The sequence below is a fragment of the Podarcis melisellensis genome (genome assembly GCF_964234715.1).
Source record: "Podarcis melisellensis genome assembly, chromosome: 8".
NCBI classification, from domain to species: domain Eukaryota; kingdom Metazoa; phylum Chordata; class Lepidosauria; order Squamata; family Lacertidae; genus Podarcis; species Podarcis melisellensis.
The window spans coordinates 25,680,755-25,699,198 of NC_138540.1; the positions used below are offsets into that span (position 1 = coordinate 25,680,755).

The following is an 18,444-nucleotide window of genomic DNA, read 5'->3' on the forward strand; positions in this document are numbered from 1 at the left end:
AAGGTAAATAGTAGAGGGGCCAATAGGCATCCTTGCCTGACTCCTTGATTAGGTGTCCTAGGCGGCTGACCTGACTCTAAGAGCCGTGTTTGCATGCAGTGCCTGAATTAAGAGCAGGAGCCTTCTATCTATATTGGTACCCTGTAGTCTGTCCCAGATTCTGGTTCTGGAGACTGTATCAAAGGCTGCTTTTAGGTCAACAAAGGCAGGGTATAGTGAGGCCTGCCCTCCTGAATTGTAGTTGTCGATGAGATGTTGTAACATTAGGCAGTGATTTGTCGTGGACCTTCTGGGTCTGAAGCCCGCTTGTTCTATTGGCCAGGATATCTTCATTCTCTAGCCATTCTGTAAACTTATTAAGGAGGTGCTTTGAGTAGAGTTTACTAATCACACTTAATAGGCTAATCGGCCTATAATTCGCTGGGTCCCCTCTGTTGCCCTTTTTATAGATTGGAGCTATTATGGCTGTTCCCCATTCCCTTGGGATGCGGCCAGTGTCATCTATGTAAGTGAAGAGGGTGGCTAAGAAAGGTGCCCACCAACCCGCCTTGATGCACACTTCCAGTGCAAACCTATCAAGGCAGAGCCTGTAATTCTTACATTTGCTCACCAGGGGGTGCTCCCATAAAGGAGACAATTTGATGCCTCACCAGAAATGTAAGCGCTGGAGAGAAGAGCAATTTCATAAAAGTGCATCATTTTGATGATGATTCCATTTTGTTTTGAGCCTATGACCTAGCTAAACTGAAAAGGCCTGTGCTTGCCTACCTTTTACAGTACAGAACAAGTACTGTACATAGTGAATGTCCGTTAAGTTTGCCATATTTCAAAAAGTGAAAACCCAGATACAAAAGCTGTTGAACTCTTTTTGGCAAAGTTGTTGAGCTGTTTTCGCAAAATCTCAAAGTAATTATAATGATGATGATGATGATGAAGTTTTTGAGCTATTTTTAAGGTAATTCGGCAAAATCATGACTTCCGAGGGTTGCCATAGGTCCAGATTTTCACAGACATTTAAATGATTTCCACCCAGACCCTTCTTTTGACTGCTCTATTCCAGCTATGTCCAGGAAATTCTGGATGTATAATAATAATAATTTATTATTTATACCCTGACCATCTGGCTGGGTTTCCCCAGCCACTCTGGGCTGCTTCCAACAAAAGATTAAAAATACATTAAAACATCAGTCATTACAAACATCCCTAAACAGGGCTGCCTTCAGATGGCAACCCTAATGTCCATTCCAGAGCCCTGCAAAGAATAAATTCTCGGAATCATGACCACTGTGTGCATGAAAAGAGAATAATCCAGGCATGACAATCGTGATTAACCCTGAGTTGTTTTGTAGACAGATGAAAGAGGATACTAGGAGACATTTAATGAATAGGAAAATTAGTCAAAATCTTAATAAAGAAAGACTGTGAAATGGCAGGACATTATGATGAGGGCTGCTTCAGAATGTGGACATTGTGTTGCAACTATTAAGATTGTGACGTTGTGTTGCAACCATAAGATTTTGATTAAGATTGTGACATTGTGTTGCAACTATTAAGATTGCTGAAATCCTTTGATGGGTGACTAGTAATCTGCAAGTGTATTTAAAAATATATTGTTTTGGATGTGGTTCTCTGCAGCCACTGTCCCTACGCACATTTGTATTTCAGCAATATTTTCACTTGGAGCCTGCATCATTTTCTTTTGGGTTTCTGAGAGGGATACCTTCAGTCTAGGAACCTCTTTTTAAACTTCTCCAAAAGTTTGGGGTCAGGAGTGGGATGACTGGAACCCTGTGGAGTCTCAGGAACTGGACTGGATTGGGAGACTGGGACTGGCAGAGGTGCCTCAGAAACAACCAGAGTGGTAAGGGATCCAACATTTTTTTTTTAAAAAAAACTCACTCTTTGCCTGTCCTGCCCTCACCATCATTCAGCTCTAGCTTTTCAGAGGCTTGCATGAAGGTAAGTCTTAATTCCTATGTTATTTAATGCAGGCTTTAACTGCAAATTTCTTTCGTTTTGTTTCACAAGGTATTTTCGAGCTGGTTTGTTGTTTTTGTTGAAATAATGTTTTAGTTGTTGCAGGTTATATTGCTGGATTTGCTGCTTGCAGGGTTGCAACCAAAAGAATTATATAGGGGAATTTTCTGTTGTTCTGATTTGTTTTGTTAATATGAAAACCATAGATAAAATACAAAAAGCTAAAAAGGTGCAAAAGGCTATCATTTAAAAGTAATTAAACCCCCCCAAATCAAATCTATTAAAATACAGATAATAAAAACAGCACTACACTATTAAAAGAGCTTTCCTTAGTTCCCAAAAGCCTATCAAGAACAAAACAGACTTGCTGGCAGGACAACAAGTAGGGAGCCCAGTGCAAAGTCCCCTAGACCTATTTGTTTTGAATTGAGTGACTATTTTTCATCCCCCACTAAGCCTGCAAAATTCATCTAAAAGCAGTTATAACCATTTTTAAAAGCAATAAAAGTTGCCATAATAATTGGGGAAGCATAAAGCTTCTGTTCACTCCATTGGGATTCAGATTCAGTCCTGAGCTAAATCAAACAGCTCCCTAATCAAATCAGTCCAAGACAAATCAGGTTGTTTTCCAGAGCACCAAACGGGTGTCGGAAATGAATATTGTCATCAGCACACCCTACTACTGACTATCATGTTCACTTCAAAACTCATCAGTTTGCTGCATCCAGTGCCAGTCCTATTCAGGGTTGACCCACTAAAGTTAACAGGCACAGCTAACTTGAGTCTATTCATTCCAGTGAGTCTGCTCTGAGTAGGGCTTAGTTGGCTACAACCCAATATGTTTTGCAGGAAGCACCTGCATAGGTAAAAATGGACATATTATCATCCCACGTTAAAGGTGTTAGAGTGTTGAGTTTGTGTGCGAGGAAAGGTTGCTGCCTGAATAGCTCAGTTGGTTAGGGCGTGGTGCTGATAATGCCAAGGTTGCAAGTTCAGTCCCCCTATGGGGAAACTGTATATTGCTACATTGTAGGACATTGAACTAGAATTACTAGATTATTCTCAGGGTCCCTTCCAACTCTACAATTCTATGCTTCTATGATTTGAGGGTGGCCATGTAGCTTGTTTCACAGAAGACAGCCCTCAGTTTGAAGGGCTACTAGAGGATAGGCTTCTATCTGAAGGGTGGATTTGTCCAAGTCTGGTTTAAACATACAGAACTTTAAGAAGGGAGAGGAGGGAGGCCTTGAAATTGTCAACAGGTGAGGCCTCCAGAGGGTGCCAGTGAGAATTGTTTCACCAACTCTCCCAGTATCTTTGCTGAGCTTTACCCCTCAACCTTCTATTTTCATCACAGGGAAGGCAAATGTCAGTGACCCCTTCCCTGTCACAGGCCACACACCCACCCCGCCCAAACCACCATTCATTTGGGTGCAGTTCCTCCTTGGCTTCGGCTCACAGAGACAATCCTGCAGCTTGGCCTTCTAAAGGTTAAAATTAAGCCGACTCAGTTCGTATATAGGATAGGAAAGGAATGTGGGAAGGAGGAATAAACTTGCAGAGGAAATAGTATTTTCTCACCCCCCCCACCAGTCCTTTCCATGGCCTTGCATCACCTTTGAACTCAACAATTCCTTTCCTGCCAGCTTCCTGGCCAGTGTGAAGTGGCTTCTGTCACTCCTGAGCACTGCATGAGCTACCGGGCCCGATCGCTGTGCCTTTGGATGAAGGGGAGTCCCAGGGCTGCAGGGATCTGCAAGGCAGGAAAGTGAGGAGGGGGATAGAGACAAGGGTGGGTGGTAGTGTTGGAAAATTCCATTCCACCTTAAGTTGCAGACGTTTGAAATTGTTACATGCACTACAGACTCAGGATCACTAGTCAGAAGTCTAGGGGTCTTGAGATGTTTGCAGATGCAAGTTTTGGAAGTGACACCACAGATGCCACAAGCACTTCCAGGGTGTGCTATATGTACAACCAGTGTCTGTTGGACTGGTTGTGCAAGAAGCAGACAATAGTGAGCCTGAGTTCTTGTGAAACTGAACTCAATGCACTGTCCTATTCACTTATGGATTGTGAATGGTTGTTGCAACTGTTTCAGGACTTATGGGTTAATGTGACGTGTCCTATACAGGTTTATAATGGCAACAGGTCCTGTTTGGCTTTGCTAGCTTCAGAGAGTTGCAAGCAAAGAACCAAGTACTTGCAGATAAAGTTACATTGTGCAAAGGAGTCTATTCAGAAAGGACTCATTCAGGTGTCCTACATGCCAGGAAACGAAATTCCTGTTGTCTAAAGTTGTTAACAGGGAACAGGTATATGTACAACAGTTGCAGTTAGGTTGAAATACTGCATCACAGGTTACATGGAAAAGGGGAGGATGTTGGAAAATTCAATTCCACCATAACTTGCAGACGTGTGAGATTGTTACATGTCACATGTCTGTTTACATTCCAGCACAGTTTGCTGGGAACTTCCATTGTGTGTAGCTTTTGACTCTCTCTGAGGAGACAAGAGATGACATGTTTCCTTTGTCCTGATTTATACTCAGTAAATCCGTAGCTTGTTAATATGTTTCCACAAGCCTCACACCACTTCTGTTTGCGCAGTATGCTCTGCTGATATAGTGTGCTCAGGCTTTGAAGTCTGAGTCGCTGATTTACATCGCACCAGAGGTTGGGGGATGGTCATGGCTGGAAGGGCATGATCCTGCTGGGGGCTAGCCAGCTAGCATCTCGTCCCCCGAAGGATGCCGACAGGTAGATGCCTGGATTTTGACACCAGGAAGTAAATGAAGGAATAAATGGGGGACTAACTGATTGGGAGAGCTAATCAGGTGAGACCCTCCCCCAGTGCATCTCATAGGATGGGAACCTCCCACCACAACACCCACATCAGAGCTTCTACCTTTCCTCTGCCTGTGCTGTTTCCAGATGCAACAAGGAAATGTTACTTGGTTTAACTGTAAATATATATTTTTAAATGTCTAGAGGACACACACATGAAACCTAGGTTTTCTGCATATGCGGATAATGTTATGCTTCTCTGGTTATTCTCAGATCCCAGAAGATGCAAGCCTCTCGCCAGTGCAGGCAGGGTCATAGCCCAAATGCAGCAGAACCCCAGAACCAAACAAGGTCAAGCACAGAGAATCAGACTAGATCCAACCAGGATCCAGAAGCAACATGCGAAAAGCATCAAGGGTGGGCCCCCTCAGCACTGGATGAATCTCAGGGTCCCCAGTGTGGGGAGAGCCAGTGTGGTGTAGTGGTTAGGAGCGGTGGACTCGTAATCTGGTGAACTGGGTTCGCTTCCCCACCCTTCCACATGCAGCTGCTGGGTGACCTTGGGCCAGTCACACTTCTCTGAAGTCTCTCAGCCTCACTCACCTCACAGAGTGTTTGTTGTGGGGGAGGAAGGGAAAGGAGAATGTTAGCCACTTTTGAGACTCCTTTGGGTAGTGATAAAACAGGATATCAAATCCAAACTCCTCCTCCTCCTCCTCCTCCTCCTCCTCCTCCTCCTCCTCCTCCTCCTCCTCCTCTTCTTCTTCTTCTTCTTCCCCTCCAGCTCCACAATTCTACAATTCTTTGGCCTTGCCTGATATCTGGGTCTTTGACCTGGGGACATGACAGATGTCGGATCATCTCAGATTTCTTCAGTTGAGTGCCGGCTTTAACTCGGACCCATCTCTAGGTAGTTTAGTGGGAGTGAGGCTGAAGAGAATATAAGGCAGAAATGATGATAGAGAAATGTCCTAGCTCGGGGCTCTGGGTGCAGAGAGGAGGGAAGCTCAGTATCAGGCCTTGAAACTTCTTGTTATAGGTTATGTTGGATATATTGTTGTGTAATACAGTGGTACCTCAGGTTACAGATGCTTCAGGTTACAGACTCCGCTAACCCAGAAATAGTATCTCGGGTTAAGAACTTTGCTTCAGGATGAGAACAGAAATTGTGTAGTGGCGGCATGGCGGCAGCAGGAGGCCCCATTAACTAAAGTGGTACTAAAGTGGTACCTCAGGTTAAGGACAGTTTCAGGTTAAGAACAGACCTCCAGAACGAATTAAGTTCTTAACCCGAGGTACCACTGTATATTTTTTAAAAAACTTTGTATTCAAATAAAATACCTTTTATGCCCTCTATGAATAAGTGTGTGTGTGTGTGTGTGTGTGTGTGTGTGTGTGTGTATGCATGAGTCTTTGACCCAGGTGGGGGGAAAAAGCCTAGTTTCATCACTGGATAGTTCACACCTGGAAAGGGGACTGAATAGGCCCATAACTCCCTTGGCAAACCGGAAGTCCAGTGCTGCGTTACGTTTTTGGATGATTAGATTTTTCCAGCTGGGGAGAAAAAGTTTCAGAGGTGTGCTGAAAAAGTTGCAACCTACCCTTAAGGTCCAACTCTTTCTTTCTCTCTACTGGAGGTTTTTAAACAGAGGTTGAATGGCCATCTGTCAGGGATTCTTTAGCTATGATTCCAGCTTTGCAGGGGGTTGAACTAAGTTATTCCTGGGATCCCTTCCCGCTCTGTGATTCTATGATTCATTCACACCCTGCATATTTTGCTTGTCTGCCCTGCTTTTGTAGGAGCCTACAGCAGTACGAAGCTAAGATCCTTGCCCATTGCCGCACCTAATTTGTTTGTTTGTTTTGCACCAGGCCCTCCCTGCCACCCTTGGCCTGTGCCCTCCTGAAAAGTTTCCTAATGGGGACTCTATGACCTGGGCTGAGAAAAAAGGATCCCCTACCCCTCGCGGGTGGCGCTGTGGTCTAAACCACAGAGCCCAGGGCTTGCCGATTACAAGGTTGGCGGTTCAAATCCCCGTGTTGGGTGAGCTCCCATTGTTCAGTCCCTGCCAGAAGTGGCTTCATCATGCTGGCCACATGACCCAGAAGCTGTACGCCAACTCCCTTGGCCAGTAAAGCAAGATGAGCGCCGCAACCCCAGAGTCATCTACGACTAGACCTAATGGTTTGGGCTCCCTTTACCTTTAGCCCTTGCTTTAGGACATCAACTGGCCATCTCTCTGCAAACAGTTTAAGGAGCAATGGTTGGCTTGATCAATCTTGGATGCATTGCAGCTGTCTCACATTTAGATGGCTACTTGAGATTATTGCGGCATATTGCCAAGGAATGTGGAGTGGTGGTTGTAGCTGTTAGGTAAGTGCCATCTCCATCTTGCCATTGCTCCCTGATTACGCTCTTAAAACCCAAGGCATTTCAGCACCTGTGGCGAAACACCCGCTGCTGCACCTGCGTTGGGACTGCAATCTCCTAAAGGAGTCTCCCCTGCTCTCCTCAACAACAGGGGAAGTGTTCCAGAGAGATCTTTTGCCAGTCCCCCTAGAGACAAGGGAGACCAGAAACAATCTTTTAATCAAACGTCTAAATTTGAAAAAGAGCTTTTAGAAAATAAGATTATGTTGCTTTTGAAAATGCATAAATTAATGCATACAAAAGATAAACAGGTTACATCAGCTATGATACACTGGGTGAGGGACTTCGGAAATAATATACAACTTACAGTATGGCAGAAGGTATGGAACTGAGACTTGAGGTTTACAGCATGTTATACTTTGAAAGAAAATTGTATGAAAACGATGTATTGTTGGTACTTAACTCTTAGTAAATTAGCTAAAATGTATAAAACAAGGTCACATACATGCTGGAAATGTAAGGAAAAAGAAGGTAACTTTTATCACATGTGGTGGACTTGTAAAGTAGTAAAAGAATTTTGGGAGATGACATATAATGAACGGGAAAAAAATGTTTAAAATAACATTTCCTTTAAAAACACCTAAAATTTCCTTCTAGGAATTCTGGGTGCCAAAATACCAATGGGTCAGAAAAGACCATTTATGTACACGACCACTGTGGCTCGGATGTTACTAGCGCAGAGATGGAAAGAAGACATACCAGAGAAGAATGGCAAATTAAACTGATGGCGTATGCCAAAATGGCAAAAATGACCAGAAGAATTAGAAAGCAGGAAGACCAAAATTTTAATAAGGAATGGGGAAAATATATTATTTACCTTAAAAATCACTGTAAACAATTGAAATTATTATTAGGATGGGAATGATACTTTCAGTTTAATGTTGAACTTTGCTTGTAATGGAGATTTAACAGATTTGGATTAATAGAGAAGAAGCAGGAGGAAAAAAGTTAACATAAGGACCCACAAAGGGGAGGAGGGAAGTTCAGGGGCATCTATGGAATTCTCTTTTTATTGATTGTGTGATCATTGTTTGTAAATTTCAAAATTAATAAATCTTATCTAAAAAAAGAGATTCATTTCTAAATCAGCATATGCAAATGTTATAAGAATCACTGTCCTCTTTTCTCCTTTCCTCCCACCCATGGTGTTTATGGTGATCCCTGCTTGGCCCCTGAGCTGTCTATTCAGATTTCATTTTTTCAGATGTATTCAGATGTAATTCTCAACTCGTTTCCCCCTTCCAGATTGATGCTGGAGTACCAGATCACACCCACGTCTTTTTGAAGTGATGCATTAGAATTTCTTCGTTGTTCTCCCCATCCCACTCACTTTTCATCCCACTGTTGCTCAGTTTTGTTGTTGTGGTGGTTGCTAACTTTTGGATTCTGCAGCATGGAAGGCCACTTTCCCAACACACCACCTTTGTTGCATCCACAACAACTGCATTCTATAACATGCATTGCTGAACACATGACGTATAGATATACAATGACCATGATACAAGCCAGAGTTTATTAAAGGTTTCATTTCAATTAAGCTCTCTTTACTGATTCGTATCGGTGTGGAGGTTGAGAGAAGCAGCAATTATGTACACTTGAGAAATTTGCTTCCTATATGACACATTTGGGGAAAGTCTAAACAATTCAAAAGACAGGTACATCCATACCTCTTGTTACATTCGGTTCAGGTTACGTCTTTTCAGGTTGCGTCCCGCGGAAGTACCGGAAAGGGTTAGTTCTGGGTTTCGCCGCTCGCGCATGCGCAGACACGCAAAATGACATCATACGCATGCACAGAAGCATCAAATCATGACCCACGCACGCGCAGACATGGGTTGTGTTCCTTTCAGGTTGTGAATGGGGCTCCGGAACGAATCCTGTTCGCAAACAGAGGTACCACTGTATTTGAATTCTGGACAATGATTTGTTAAGAAACAACCAAAATACTCCAATATTCCATTCCAGCTTCACTGCAGATTTGTTTACTAAATCTTTGGGACAATCAACTGAAAGGTTTCAGTTCTCAGGAATTCTTGATGTGGGTGCTGATGAGTGCCAGAACTTCAATTGACCCCAAATGAAAAACTAACAGGAATTGCAACTTTCGCTCTGGGTTAAAAATATGTGGCGTTTCGCACTAGCTGAAAAATAACACATAAACTACATGTCGACCAAGGCTTGGAAAATCTCAAAAAAATCTAGGCTGTTTGGTCAGATTTTATTACGCACACAACAAATGCAGACACACTGGAGTCCTTCTCAACATGAATCTTGGCTTTCCTGATGGTCTTAAGTTCTCTACCTGCCTGATTTAAGTCTTTTCCAGATATTCTGCACTGTCCTATTTTGTATTTGTGATCATGAAACACAAAACCTCATTCTCTTCTCTATCTACTCAATGAAAGCAGAATATTGCTGAAATTTTTGCACGACAGAAAAAATTGTTTGTAAATTTATAACCTTTAATAAGGTTACAAATGTACTGCGTTAATGAAGACATACAGAAACAGCATTCATTGGGGAATCATAGCTATGTCATAGCATTACCCTGTATACAAACTCAGAACAGTTTCTTCCGAGCTCATTTGTATGCAAACTTAACAATTAAAATCATTAAGCCACATGTTATCATTTTCAGTGCAGAGAGTGCTTATATAAGACAACCATTGGGGACATTGTTGACTGTAGATCATTCTTTATCCTTTTTTATCTAGACAACAATCTTTTGCCAGTACAGCTTGTAACCATTAAACACAGGAACAATCTGAACATTGTTTCCACATTTGCAAATTTTCTCCTGGAATATTATTTGATACATATCTTGTGGGGCTGAAATTTTATTTTTCAGGTTGAGCTTGCTTGGTGTACAAGTGGAACTGCAAGAGTTCATCAGCCAGAACAAGGTCAACACCATTTGAATACTCTTGCATCAACATCTCGATGCCATTGCGAACCTGTTCCTTGGTTGTGGCAGGTTTATCAAAAATAAAAAACTGCCAGCCGCACTCCTTTACACTGTTGCTCTTCTGTCTAGGTTGGCTTCCAGAACTACCATGACAGGGATAAATGAATTTATCCTAAAATTGTCTCTTGCAGAAAATTTGTCTAAGGCTTCAGGTGCTGTCCAATCATTGGTGGGTGTTGTGTGTTGTTGTTGTTTTGTACTCCCTTCCTCCTTTTGATAGTTTTGTACTCTGCATCTGATAAGAGTAAATCTTGCTTGCTGTTCAATTTCATCTCAAATCCTGTTCTCAAAATGGAACTGCCTTTTGGTCTTGCAAATATTTCATGATGTCTTCTTTCTAACTATATCATTGTTTTTTGTGCTCATGAGAGAGGCATTGTATGTGGTTCATGGCGGCTTACTCTGCCAGATCGGAGCCCCATTTTCCATAAACCACTGAACAGTTGACTTTGCTTGAAATGCATTGAAAGTGACACGTTTCCTTTATAAAATAATAAGAATAAGTATAATTCTATTATTTATTCCCCAATATGCTTTGTTTGACCTCACCCAGACAAACACCCCAGGTATCTGTGCTTTGGGTTGTCCCTTTTAAAAATTAAATTAAATGGGGGGGGTTATTGGGTTGTTTTTGTTTTGATCATGGATTTTTTGTTTTTATATTTGTGATACAAAGCTCATTGTAGCATAGAAGCAGCTGTATAGTGGCACGCCACTCGTGGCTTTGTGTCGGAGGCTGTGGACAACTTAGGGTTGTCTGCCAAAAGTGGGAGTTCCTGCACCTCTTTTTCTAGAAAAAGAGCTCTGGCAATTAGTAATTACCAAGCAAACCAATGATGATGATGATGATGATGATGATGATGATGATTGATTTGTACCTCGCCCATCTATGGGGTGGCCTCAGCCACTCTGGGCAGCTTCCAGCAAATATAAAAGCATTATAAACATTCAGCATTAAAAAATACCCGAAGGGCTGCCTTTCGATATCTTTGTTTGACATCTGATGGGAGGGCATTCCACAGGGCGGGCACCACTACCGAGAAGGCCCTCTGCCTAGTTCCCTGTAATCTCACATCTCACAGTGAGGGAACTGCTAGAAGTCCCTCGGAGCTGGACCTCAGTGTCCGGACTGAATAACAAGGGTAGAGCCACTCCTTCAGGTATACAGGGCTGAGGCCGTTTAGGCCTTTAAAGGTCAGCACATATATGAGCTGAGGCAGTGAGTTCCATGGTTTAACTTCTCATGGAATTCTACTCACTATTGATCCAGAGTAGATTCCAATGTATAGTTAGCAGTTGTTGTTGTTTAGTCGTTTAGTCGTGTCCGACTCTTCGTGACCCCATGGACCAGAGCACACCAGGCACTTCTGTCTTCCACTGCCTCCCGAACTTTGGTCAAACTCATGCTGGTAGCTTTGAGAACACTACCCAACCATCTCGTCCTCTGTCGTCCTCTTCTCCTTGTGCCCTCAATCTTTCCCAACATCAGGGTCTTTTCCAGGGAGTCTTCTCTTCTCATAAGGTGGCCAAAGTATTGGAGCCTCAGCTTCATGATCTGTCCTTCCAGTGAGCACTCAGGGCTGATTTCCTTAAGAATGGATAGGTTTGTTCTTCTTGCAGTCCATGGGACTCTCAAGAGTCTCCTCCAGCACCATAATTCAAAAGCATCAATTCTTCAGCGATCAGCCTTCTTCATGGTCCAGCTCTCACTTCCATACATCACTACTGGGAAAACCATAGCTTTTACTATACGGACCTTTGTTGGCAAGGTGATGTCTCTACTTTTTAAGATGCTGTCTAGGTTTGTCATTGCTTTCCTCCCAAGAAGCAGGCGTCTCTTAATTTCGTGGCTGCTGTCACCATCTGCAGTGATCATGGAGCCCAAGAAAGTAAAATCTCTCACTGCCTCCATTTCTTCCCCTTCTATTTGCCAGGAGGAGATGGGACCAGTGGCCATGATCTTTGTTTTTTTGATGTTGAGCTTCAGACCATATTTTGCGCTCTCCTCTTTCACCCTCATTAAAAGGTTCTTTAATTCCTCCTCACTTTCTGCCATCAAGGTTGTGACATCTGCATATCTGAGGTTGTTGATATTTCTTCTGGCAATCTTAATTCCGGCTAGGGATTCATCCAGCCCAGCCTTTCGCATGATGAATTCTGCATATAAGTTAAATAAGCAGGGAGTCAATATACAGCCTTGCCGTACTCCTTTCCCCATTTTGAACCAATCAGTTGTTCCATATCCAGTTCTAACTGTAGCTTCTTGTCCCACACAAAGATTTCTCAGGAGACAGACAAGGTGATCAGGCACTCCCATTTCTTTAAGAACTTGCCATAGTTTGCTGTGGTCGACACAGTCAAAGGTTTTTGCATAGTCAATGAAGCAGAAGTAGATGTCTTTCTGGAACTCTCTAGCTTTCTCCATAATCCAGCGCATGTTTGCAATTTGGTCTCTGGTTCCTCTGCCTCTTCTAAATCCAACTTGCACTTCTGGGAGTTCTCGATCCACATACTGATGAGCCTTCCTTGTAGAATTTTAAGCATAACCTTGTTAGCGTGTGAAATGAGTGCAATTGTGCAGTAGTTGGAGCATTCTTTGGCAATGCCCTTCTTTGGGATTGGGATGTAAACTTGTCTTCTCCAATCCTCTGGCCACTGCTGAGTTTTCCAAACTTGCTGGCATATTGAGTGTAGAACCTTAACAGCATCATCTTTTAAAATTTTAAATAGTTCAGCTGGAATACCATCCCTTCCACTGGCCTTGTTATTTGCAGTGCTTTCTAAGGCAGACTAACAACCTAAACACGTTGCAGGATTCCCAAACTATAGACCAGAGGCAATTATGTTTCATCCAGCATAGCTTTACTGCCACTGAAGGCAAATGAGCATAATGGTCACAAATCCAATACATTCAGGATTGACACTGTCCATAAGAAATCCAGTTGCAGCAGACTTTACTTAAACTATGGGCTCCTAGCTATAGCAACCACAAATTAATTGCAGAGCTATCTTGAGTGCCAAGATGGTGTAAGCACAGCTTCTGGAACAGTTCACTTTTGGTGCAGCACACATTTCAACCGCCCGGCCTTCAACCACGAAGAGTTGAAATCACAGATGTTAAACGTGTGTTAGTTGCGCACTACCTGTACTTTATCAATGTTGTCCACCATTGCTACTGAAGGCCACTTTCTGGACTGAACTCCATGAAGGTAGAGTGCCAACGACAGAGGTGAAAGATCTCATGGGGTTTAGAGAGGAGGGGACCGGGGACTAAGGGAAAGCAAACAGGTGCAATGGGTCAGTGCGTCTGATGGTTAATCAGAGGTTTGGTGGTTTGAGCCCACCCAGGGACAGCTGTGGGCAGTATTCCTGCATTGCAGGGGGTTGACCCTTGAGGTTCCTTCCAACTCTATAAGTCTATGATTCTATGAAAATATCAGCAAAGTGCTCTACAATGAATGACCCGATGCCCACATACACTCCTGCTATTTTGTTGGGGAGGAGATATGGGAGAAAGGGGACAGGAAAGAGTTGCATTCTTATCCCCTTATGTGCTCTAGGGTAATTGTTGATCACCCTAATACGCTGCTAATGGATAAGAACAGAGTGTCTGAACAATGCCTTTCAGAACATTGTAATTGGAGTGCTATTTTGTATCATGCCGTTCTGTGACTGGACTTCTGCTACTTGTTGAACGGTTCATTTATCCAGTCTGTATAACACTTACTGCACATGTAACTTGTTAAGATAGAGTTGTACATTTATCCACTCCATGTTTACATTATCTCCAGGCTTTGTCTTCCACATGGCACCTTAGTATGTTTGTTGTTTGAATGGCTATAAGTCTATCTCTAGTCTAGCTATTATTCTAGTAAATTTGGTTTTATACTTTTAAGCCAGTTTGTGGTGGTGTTGTTTTGTTGTATTTCAGAACGATCTGCCTTTGAGAAGGGTACAAAGTTTTGATCGCTACTAACAGCTGAGGTCATCAGGATGAACTAGGATTATCTGTTCAGTATTATACTGATTATGTCTTGTACGTGTCAGGTCAGAGCATAAAAGTGCTGGTGGAAGAATGAATGAGATTCAGATCTGGGATTGGGAGGTTCTGGATAGATGCTCTGATAGTGAAGATTCCTTATGCCTAGGTCACACTTGCTAGTTTACAACAGTGGAGGAAGTATTATTCTCCTTTGCCCAGGGCTAATATCTCAACCCTGCAACCAAGCCACAATGATGCCCAGGGAAATTTCTATAATGACCACATGTTAGTCATGCCCATTAATTTTTATAAACACCTTAGACAGACCAACTAAACCAGGTGAGGGTAGCTGATGAGTCCCAAACCTTCGGTGAATTAGGGACTTCACCTGCATGAGGCTCCAGCGGATTGAGTAAACAATACCAATAGTGGGCCCAACGGTCAAGGAGCTGGTTTTTGCATGTGCTGTTGAGGAAAGTGAGATGCAGGTGGGGCACATCAATCTAGGACGCTAACCCATCTAGTAGAAGGAAAACTCTGGGACTAAACCTAAGCTGCCTTTCAGGAAATCTTTGGGAGAAGAAAAGACTAAGGAGTAAACCCTACACAAATTCTGAGTGGAGTCCCTAAGATGGTTGTATGTCACCTTTTACACCTCCTTCCAGCAACTTAGAATCAGCTTGTTAAAATCAAGGAATCATTCACTATCAGAGTTTACGGCCAAGAGATTATTTATGGGAGGGAAAGCAGCACCAGGAAGTTCCTGAGTGCAATAATATCAGGAGGTTCTATTTACCAGAAGCCTCACTTGTGCAAACTCTGTGTAATTCAACTGGGTTTTGCAAGAGTTGCTCCTTATGGCTTTCAACTTGTGATTAAAGTGTCAGATGTGACCATGGTCATTAAGCATAGGTATGGAAACAGTAATTAACTATGAAACATATACATGGGGAAGCTGTGATGACACATCTTGTTTTATTGATTTATAGCCTGCCGTATTTTTCGCTCTATTAGATGCACTGGGACATAAGACGCACCTAGTTTTTAGGGGAGGATAACAAGAAATAAGAAAGCAACACAAAGCCTCATGAGTGAAGATAGAGTGCTCCTCCCTCTCTGCTCAGGAGACTTTGCGGGGCTATCCCTGAAGCCAGGAGAGCAAGCGGAATCGGTGTGCACCCATCCCTCTTGCCCTCCTGGCTTCAGCAAAAGCAAGCCTCCTGACTTTCCCCCCACCTCCCACAAGAGCCGCACGCTCTGTCCCTTCCCCCACCTCCCGCAAAAGCCAGGGATAGCCGCACAAAGCCTCCGCAGGGTAGCGGGATGAAGGTTCCCCGCTGCCCTGTGGAGGCAGAAGTTAGAACAACTAGAGGGAGCACTGCGCAGTGCTCCCTCTAGCTGTTCTGGCTTCTGGGGTAGCCCACGAAGCCTCCTCAGGGCAGCGGGGAGCCTTCATCCCACTGCCCTGCGGAGGCTTCGCAGGCTACCCCAGAGCTGCTCAGGAGTGCAGAGCATCTGCGCACAGCCTGTCCGCTGCTCCCAGGGCTTGAGGGGAAAGCCTGGGTTTCCCCCGCCAGCCCCAAAGAGCAGCTCAGGAGCATGCCGCACTCCGGCAATTTAGCTCCAGGGACCACACATTCGCTCCATAAGATGCACAGACATTTCCCCTTAGTTTTTGAGTGCGTCTTATGGAGCGAAAAATACGGTATTTTTCCTCCAAGGTTCTTACCCTTCCCATTTTCATTCCCACAACAGTACTGTGAGGTATGAAAAGTTGGAAGGGACCCTAAGGGACCATCTAGTCCATCCCCCTGGCCATGCTGGGATCTCAACTAATGCATCCCTGACAGGAGGCCATCCAACCTCTGCTTAAGAAAACCTCCAAGGAAGGAGATCCCATCACCTTCCGAGGGAGTCTGTTAAAAGCTCTTACCATCAGAAAGTTCTTCCTAATATTAGACAGAATCTCCTGCTTTGTCCTTTGAGTCCATTGTTTCAGGTCCTAAGCTGTGCAGCAGCAGAAAACAAGCCTTCTCCATCTTCCATGTGGCAGCCCTTCAGATATTTGAAGAAAACCTCTGTCTCCCCTTCTCCAGACTAAATATACCCAACTCCCTCAATCACTCTTCACAAGGCTTGGTTGCCAGACTTTGTTTTGTTTTTTAAAGCACAACTTTGGCTGAAACTGAAATGATCTTGGAAAGGCACCAGAACAAATACTCATTAAAGGGTGTGTCCTACTCAGTGTAGACCCCTTGAAATCATTAATTTCAAGGGGGCTACTCTGAATAGATGAACCCTAAGAATGCAATGTGTCTAAACAGCAATAGGCAGCCTGTAGCCTTCTAAATGTGGTTGGATTCCAACTCTCATTGTCCCTACTCATTGACCATGCTGGCTGGGGATGATGGGACTTGCAAATCAGACATCTGGAGAGCCACAGGTTTCTGACCCCCGACTTAAAGACACTCACTGGTTTGTAGAACGCGCTTGAACTCATTGTGGCTTTTGAGAGAGGACATGTTCATAGGACTGTAATTCATCCTTGGCTTGGTTTATACATGGCCTCATTAATTAAGAACTGATAGGCACACGTGCAAATACAACACCTTTATAAGACTGTTTGGCCTGATAATGACATGGCTTGGTGTGTTTTGCAATCTAGGACTTATTGTCATCTAATGGGAGCATGATATTAGTCTTCACACCTACCGTTCAGGGGGAGGTCAGTAGTACAGTTGTAGAACATCTGCTTTGTATACAGAAGGTCCCAGGTTCAATCCCGAGCAGCTCCAGGTAGGAGATACACCACAGTTTCCCAAACTTGGGTCTCCAGCTGTTGTTGGACTACAACTCCCATCATCCCTAGCTAGCAGCACCAGTGGTCAAGGATGTAGTCCAAAAACAGTCTCCTTTCTTGTGGCTTCCAGCAGCTAGTATTCAGGACCATTGGTGACTCCAATGGGGCCAGTAGCAGTTGTTAGTCTTCTCCTCCATGGATTTGCCTAATTCTCTTTTACAGCCATCCCTGCCTCCTGAGGGAGCGAGTTCCACAGTTTAACTTCTTGTGGAATTCTACTCAGTATTGATCCAGAGTAGATTCCAAGGTATAGTTAGCAGAGTAACAACCTAAACATGTTACAGGATTCCCAAACTATAGACCAGAGGAAATTGCATTTCATCCAGCAGAGCTTTACTGCCACTGAAGGCAAATGAGCATAGTGGTCACAAATCCAATACATTCAGTATTGGCACTGTCCATAAGAAATCCAGTTGCAGCAGACTTTACTTAAACTTACAATAACATATAATAAGTGTAAACCCTAACACTAATTATACTATGTGCAGAACACCACACCAGAAGGAAAAGAGATAGAATGAGAAAGTGAAACCCAGGCTCCTTCTGGCTTTACTTTTATAGTCAGCATGACCTTGACAGAAAGAGATAACAGAAGGAGTTTAAGTCAGCTGTACTCAGCTTCTCTGAAGGAATAACCCAAACATCATTAGCCTTCTGCCTGTTTCTTTCACACAGAGAAGCTTCCAGAAGCTTCTAGAACCCTCTTGAATTAATTAGAATAGGAAAGATCTCTACACATCAGATCAATACTTTCTGTACTAAGAAATGCAAACTGACATAACTAAGCACTGCATGAAGAAGGAAATCTTTTAATCCAGCCTGAATTTTCCAACATCCAGTTTTCTTGGAAGCCCTTCTCTGAAGGCCTTCTGAATGTTCACAGCCAGCTCTACCAAACATTATGCTGTAGCTATATCAGATGGGCTCCATTCCTGGCACTGTTGAGTCAAGGAACATGCCACCAACAGAGCCTGCTCTTTATCATTGCAATTATGGGGTGAGATGAGAGGACTCATCACCTGGCCATTCCACATCCAGAGGCAGGTTGTAGTTAGGAGAAATAAGCCAACTGCGCTAATACTACAGAAATGCTCCTTTGACCTGACTTGTCCTACATTCTATAGCGAATCCATTAGCTCACTAGCACAGGTCTACTATTATTACTTTCTTTTGTAAACAATGAACACTGCCACACAGGCAGTATTTATTTATCGTTTGTTTCAGAAAATGCTTATATTGTTGTGTTTTAAACACACACACCAACCTCAAAGCAGTTTGCAAAAAGATAAAAGACGAAAATCAAGGTGTGTGTGTGGGGGGGGGAACCTAATACAGTATTTTAAAACAATGCAGTGGTTAAAATACAATAGTTAAAATACTAAAGCAGATTAAAATTACCTCAACTTCCTAGGCAGGCTTGTCTAAAGAAGAAGGCAACTGAAATA

At 43.3% G+C, this 18,444-nt stretch overlaps 2 long non-coding RNA genes across 2 annotated transcripts in view; one reads left to right on the forward strand and one right to left on the reverse strand.

Moving 5' to 3' along the window:
- The window catches only part of LOC309377024, a 78,414-nt gene that overhangs the window by 4,420 nt on the left and 55,550 nt on the right, over window positions 1–18,444 (reverse strand). The gene's annotated exons all lie outside the window — the stretch shown is intronic.
- On the forward strand, window positions 1,677–8,263 carry LOC309377001. The gene is made up of 2 exons (XR_014171350.1): window positions 1,677–1,959; window positions 7,790–8,263. It is a non-coding gene; the product is annotated as an uncharacterized lncRNA (long non-coding RNA).